Genomic DNA, 7303 nt, shown 5'->3' on the forward strand with positions numbered 1-7303 from the left:
TGCCTGCCATCACCAGCTTCGAAGGGGGGCCAAGAACGTGGGCGGCCTCCAGAAACAGAACGACCCCAGCCGACAGCTCTCGGGGAGGCAGGGACCTTAGTCCCACCGGCCAACAATTCTGCCACCAACCTGAATTGGCTGGGGAGCAGACTCCTTCCCAGAACCTCCAGAAGGAAGACAGTGTGGCTGACGCCTTGAATTTGGCCGTGTGAGACCAGGAGCAGAGGAGCCCGCCAAATCCGCGCGGACGTCTGACCTTCAGAGCTGTGAGATCGTGTATTTGTGTCGCTTGAAGTTGGCGGTAACTGGTAGGCAGCAGCGGGCCCCGGTGCACCGGGTGACGAGCTCAGGTTAACTGGCGCCTCCGGCGACAGGTGGCGGGCGAGGAGGCCGGCCCGCATTTGCACTTCTGGGGTCTGGGAGGCTGAGAGAGGGGAGCGGCTTTTACCCTCCGCACTCAGGAGTCATTACCGCCTTCAGGGATGTGACAGACCCAGTGCCAACTGCTTTTTGTGAACAAACTTTCTTAACGCTCACTATTTATCCCCATTCTACAGATGAAGTGACTGAAACACGGAAGCAACTTGCCCAAGGCCACACAACCAAGTGACGGAGCTGGGGTTTGAGCTGCTGGCCGACCGAATCCAGAGTTCTCCTCAAAAGTAGGCATCGCCCCGCGGGAGCAGGTGGATGACAGCGAAGCCCAGGCCCGCCTACTTTCCTGACCGGCCAGGTCTGCGCTCCCCTGAGGCGCCAGCAGGGGCCAGGCATCCAACCAAACCGCAGCTCCTGGATTCTCGGGGGACCACCTGCATGCCTCAAGCCTCCCACTTACTGTTCTTGGGACTGCCGCCTGCCTGCCCCACCTCTGTTTATCCCTTTTCTTTAGGTCAAATCTGCTGCTCATCCCCAGCTGTTAGCTACAGGTTTAACTGGTTTTCCAGATCACTTGTCAGAGTCAACCTCTTAGGAGATAAGCTGAGCCCTCGCCAGATAAATTTCTGCACCCCGCCTCTGGCATCTTGTAATTGTAGAACCTGCGTTAATAGTGTGATCTCATAGCTACCACTGACATGGATTGTGTTGTTCCATGCTCATAACAACCCCATGGAGCTTGTCAGAGTGTACATGTACCCACTTCCCAGATAAAGAAGGTGAGGCATAGAGAAGTTTGGTAGGTGTGCTGGTAGGTGGTGGAGCTTCACCCACACACACATGCTGATTTTGTGCAGTAGGCAGACAGAGGTTTGGCTGAGTGATTGGGCGGATGACCATAGAGGTGCATGTACGATGGTTGAGTGGAAAGAAGGGGCCATTGCTTGCTGGCTGGCTGGATGGAAGGAAGGATGCATAGATGGATGGATGGATGGATGGATGGAACGAAGGATGGATGGATGGATGGAAGGGTGGATGGATGGATGGATGGATGGATGGAAGGGTGGATGGATGGTTGGATGGATGGAAGGGTGGATGGATGGATGGGTGGATGGATGGATGGATGGATGGAAGGGTGGATGGATGGATGGGTGGATGGATGGATGGGTGGATGATGGATGGATTGCTGGATGGAAGGAAGGGGTGGATGGATAAATGGATGGATGGATGGACGGATGGACAGATGGAAGGAAGGGGTGGATAGATGGATAGAAGGAAGGATGGATGGAAGGAAGGGGTGGATGGATAAATGGATGGATGGATGGATGGACGGATGGAAGGAAGGGGTGGATAGATAGATAGAAGGAAGGATGGATGGAAGGAAGGGGTGGATGGATAGATGGATGGAAGGAAGGGATGGATGATAGATGGACGGGTAGATATAGAGGTGAGTGACCAAAGGGCCTGCCAAGGGGGAAAGGTAAGGAATACAGGAGGGGTATAAGTCCACATCAGGGAGGTTCATAGGAACTCAGACCTCTTGCTTGTTCCATCATCCACCAGGAGACACTCTGCTTAGTCATCTTGGTTACCACCTGGGCTGTGGGCCAGAGAAGTTGTCCTGGAAATGTCCTCTGACTGCAAGAGAAGTCATCATTTGTGCCCTGAGAAGTCCGCAAGCACCCCTGGCTATGCCCTGGAGATGTGGCAGCTACAGCCAGAAGTGTGAAGGCTCTCAGAAAAGTCCAGAAGCTGCAGTTCATCAAAGCCAGGACTGGGGCGAAGGCAGTAGGTTATGTTGTAGGAGGGAAGGGTTAGATACCCATCAGTGTTTTAGTTATTAGTGATACTTTGTTCATCACGGATTTTTGGCATTAATTTTTTTATTTTTTTATATTTTTTCAAAGATTTTATTTATTTGACAGAGAGAGACACAGCGAGAGAGGGAACACAGCAGGGGGAGTGGGAGAGGGAGAAGCAGGCTTCCCGCTGAGCAGGGAGCCTGATGCGGGGCTCGATCCCAGGACCCTGGGACCATGACCTGAGCCGAAGGCAGACGCTTAACGACTGAGCCACCCAGGCGCCCCTAATTTTTTTATTTTTAAAAATATTGCACTCAAATATAATTTATCTTGAATACTCTGTTTTTTGTTTTTTGTTTTTTTGGCACTCCCTTCCATTTTGCACCCGAGGGGTGTGTCTCACTTCGTCCACCCTAGTCCCGGCCCTGTGAGGGAGCAGCAGTTTCTGGACTTTTCTGCAAGCTCCCACACTTCCCCTGCTCAGTTGGTTTTGCTCTTGCATCTAGGGGAGGCAGGAGCTCGGCGGCAGGAGCCCAGAGCATGTCTGCCTCCAGTCATTTCTCGTACAGAGCCTCCTTCAATCTCTTGTTGTCCACAGATTCTCACTGTCTACACTCCTTTGCCCATCACTTAAGACCTCCTATGATACATCCCTATTCTGCTTGTAGTGTCCACCACCACTGCAGTCCTCATCAGTCTACAGGTGAGCTCCTTGTGGGGCACAACCCCCAGCTCCCTCTCTGTTCTCCTGTCTTGTCCTCTGTCCTCTACAGAAACTTCCTCTTCCAGAACCCCCAAATTAATAATGTGCACCACACACTGTTATGCTTTCTCCCTTAGTGTTTTGGAGAGCGTCTCGCAGAGCTGGTTGATTTTCAGCCAGCTTGTGCCCGTTAGGCTGTTAGTCTGAGTGGTCATGGGCCGGGCTATACTGGTGGTTAAGTATTTTGAAAGTCAGGTTTCCTGTATCTTGCCCTCCGCCGTGGAGATACCGGGGTGCTGGGGCTCACGCCCAGGGCCTGGTATACAGCAGGCGCAATGTAAATGCAGCAGCAACAGCCGCAGTAGCTGACATCATTCGTTCTGAGTCCGATAGTGACAGGCTGGGGCATTAAAGGTGACATTTGAAGGGCCCTGGGTCCCGGATGAGAGAGGTTTGGAGGTGCTGGGCTCCCCTCCTGATGCGATTGCAGTCAGCACGAGAGGAACAGGAATGGGTGTATGGGTTTGTGGTTGGGCTCGAGGCTCAGGGGAAACCGAGGGAGAGGAAGCAGCAGGTGGGGCCGGCGGAGGGCCCAGACCCAGGAGAGGATCCGCAGATCGGCCGGGCCCCTGGCCCTGCGAGCAGCACATTGTCGCCCTCCCGTCCTGGCAACGAGAAATGGCCTTGCCTGTTTCTGGCATGAGTCACTTGGCCTGAGTGTGGGTCACAATTGCACAGTGAACACACACGCTTGCAGGTGCAAGGGGGCTCACGAGGGGCTGCCTGAGGGATGGGATACCTCCCTGGCCTGGTCCCCGGGGCCCCGCCAGCCATCATTCGGACCCTTCCTCATCTGACACCTGGCCCCTCCTCTTCTCTCAGTCAGACCCCTTGCGTTCCTGCCCACAGAAGGCCCCGCTTGAGACACTCCGGCCGAGAAGCTCTCTGACTAGACCCCCTCTCTCTTGCTGCTGCGTCTTCCGGCTGCCGGGACGTCTAGGCAGCTCACAGCCCAGCGGTCTGAAGTGCGCACTCAGCGGCATCCCACGAACCGATCTAAAGGGTTTCTGATCACAGCTGGAGTGCTTCTCAATGGATACTTGCATTCAGTTCTCTCTCTCCCTCTTTTATTTTTTAAGTAGACTCCACGCCCAACATGGGGCTTGAACTCACGACCCCGAGATGAAGAGCCGCCTGCTCTCCTGACCGAGCCAGCCAGGCACCCCGTCTCGCTCTCATTTTTTTTGAGCTGAAATTCAAATAAAATGAAATGAAACATTTAAAGTGTGCAGTTCAGGGCACTTAGCACGTTCACAGGGTTGTGCAACCACCACCCCCATCTGGTTTCAAAACTTTATCATCCCTGCAGAACCTCCCACGCCCGTGAGGTAACCACTGCTCATTTCCTCCACCCCAAATTCCCCCTCAGACACGAATCTGTTTTCTGTCTCTGGGAATTTGCCTGTTCTGGATGTTTTATATAAAGGGACTCCTATACCAGGTGACATTTTGTGTGTGGCTTCTTAACATCATGTTTTTGAGGTTCTAAACTGTAGCATGTATCAGTATATTTTATTTTATTTTATTCTTCTGAGAGAGAGAGAGAGAGAGAAGAAGGAGTGGGAAAAGGCAGAAGGAGAGGGAGAAGCAGACTCCCCGCTGAGCAGGGAGCCCGACGTGAGGCTCAATCTCATGACCCTGAGATCATGACCTGAGCTGAAACTCAGAGTCCCATGCTCTACTGCCTGAGCCCGCCAGGTGCCCCAATTTTTGTTTAAGGCTGAATAACAGCCCACTGAATGGATAGACCACATTTTGTGTATTCATTCCTCTGTTGGTGGACACTTGGGCTGTTTCCACCTTTTGGTTGTTGCGGATGCAGCTGCTGTGAACATTTGTGGGGAGACACCTGGCCAGGGCATCACTGGGTCCCATGGGAACCCCGTGTTTACCTCCCTGAGCACCTGCCAGACCCTTTCCCACAGAGGCTGCATCTTGTCTCAGTGCCCCAGCAGTGAGAGCGGGTCTCCATTTCTCTTGCGGAGACCCGTAATTTTCTGGGGGTTTTTGGGCTGTAATCATAGCCCTCTGAGTGGGTGTGAAGCGCTATCTCATTGTGGTTGTGATTTGAATTTCCTTCGTGACTAATGTTGTTGAACATGTTTTCATGTGCTTGTTGGCTGTTTGTCCATCTCTTTGGAGAAATGTCTGTGTAGGTCCTTTGCCTATTTTTTAAAATTGATTTACTCGCTGTCTTTTGTTGAGCTGCAAGAGTGTTTTATATATTCTGGATACTAAACTCTTACCAGATATGTGATTTTTGAAAATATTTCCCCCCTTCTGTAGGTTGTCCTTCGGCTTTCTCAATGACGTCCTTGGACGCACCGAGTTGGTAATGTTGGTGGAGTCCGCTTTATCTGTTTTCCCTTCAGTCCCTTCCTTGCAGCCCCACTTGGAAGTGGGCCTGACTCCGGAGCAGCGCTGGTGGGTCGGGGGTGCTGGGAGCTGCAGGAGACGGCAGGCGTCCTGCCTGTGTGGGGTCTCATCGGAGGGAGGTGACACAGGTCTGTGGCATGAGCCATCGGCAGGCCTGAGATGGGGCAGATGAAGCGCTGGCCTGGAGAAAATTCAGGAAGACTTCCTGGAGGGACAGTGCAGAAGGGTGGGGTTTGGGAAGGTGGGATGGTGCTCCGGGCAGGGGGAGCTGCGTCAGCGGGGGCAGGGCGGTGGGGGTGCTGGGGGGCGCTGCAGACCAGCAGACCTGATGTCAGAGTCCGCTCTGGCAGCCACCCAGCAGCCCCGGGCTGCCACGTGCCGTGTGACAGCCTCGGCCCCTTCCCCGTGCGGGAGGATGATGGTGCCCACCGCACCGGGATTCCCAGATGGGTCACTGTTGCTGCGGTCACAAATGATCACAACCTTAGGGGCTTAAAAACAATGTCAATGTATCAGCTCCGTTCTGGAGGTCAGTGCTCAGGTGGGCACGCTGATTCCTCTGTTCAGGTCTCAGACGCCCGGAATTGGGGGTCCGTGGGCCTGGGCGGGCATGTATGTAGGTATGATTTTATTCATTTTGAGAGAGAGAGCGCACAAGCAGGGGCAGAGGGAGAGAGAAAAGCAGGTTCCCTGCTCCTGACATGGGGCTCAATCCCAGGACCCTGAGATCATGACCTGAGCCGAAGGCAGATGCTCAATGGACTGAGCCACCCAGGCGCCCCAAGGGCCTGGGCTTTTATGTACAGGTTCTGGGGGGAGAATCCTTCCCAAACTCATCCCAACTTGGGCAGAGTTTAGTTCCTGCGGTTGCGGGACTAAGGGCTCTGGTTCCTTGCTGGCCGTGGGCTGGGGCCTTGCAGCACAAGGCCACATGTGTCTCTGTTCCCCCCCTCCCCGTCTTCCAGCCAGCGGAAGTGGGGAGTCCTCCTCTGCACCGTCTCTCTGCCTCCAGCTGGAGAAAGGGCTCTACTTTTAAGGATATATGGGATTAGGTCGGGGCCCCCGTGATAATCAAGGCTAATCTTCCTAATTTAAAGCCTGTAACCTTAATTTCATCTGCAAAATCCCTTTTGCCAACATAATATAGTCACAGGTTCTAGGGATTAGGGCATGGACGTCCCTGGAGGACTATCTGTCTATCACAGTCCCAGGCGACACTGAGTAGAGTTAACCATGATTGATACCAGCTGATAGTGTGGTCTGGGTGGTTCGTGTGGGATTAGGGGGTGATGAGGTCGTACCCGGGGCTGGGGCGACATTTGCTTGGTGAGGCTTTGGTGTATTATTCTCCAGTCCGGTGCTTCTGAGACAAATCACCTGGGGATACACGCACAGGGATGTTGTTAAAATGCGGATTCTGACTCAGGAGGCCTGGGGCAGGGCCTGAGATCCTGCGTTTATAACAGATTCCCAGGCAATGCTGATGTTGTTGGTTTAGGGATCACATTTTGAGTAGCAAAGATCCTGTTCATTCCTTCAACAACCATTCCCTGTAGACCAGGCTCTGTGCTCGGCCGTGATGAGCGTTTTCCCCCTCGTGCAGTTTACAAGTTAGTGGGGAGGACAGGGACGTATAAACAATTGTGTAATGAAAGCAGAAAGAGTTTTCACAGTAATGATGTAGGAAAGAATGTTGGGGTTCGAAGCCGACGGCCAAGAAAGACTTCTTGAGATGTCTTTGGTGCACAAAGGTGGTTTTATTAAAGCACGGGGACAGGACCCGTGGGCAGAAGGTGCTGCACTGGGGTCTTGAGGGGTGGCCCATTATATACTTTCAAAGGGAAAGGGTTAGGGACAGTGTAAGTGTCTAAGGAATTTTGGAAAGAAGGTTTCCAGGACCTTGAGGAGGCCGGCTGCTGTTAGAAAAGGTCATTTATTACTGTCTAGTGAAATCCTAGTCATGAGACACTTCAGATGCGTATCAGGG

Source organism: Phoca vitulina, unplaced genomic scaffold, assembly GCF_004348235.1.
Source record: "Phoca vitulina isolate PV1807 unplaced genomic scaffold, GSC_HSeal_1.0 scaffold65, whole genome shotgun sequence".
Lineage (NCBI taxonomy): Eukaryota > Metazoa > Chordata > Mammalia > Carnivora > Phocidae > Phoca > Phoca vitulina.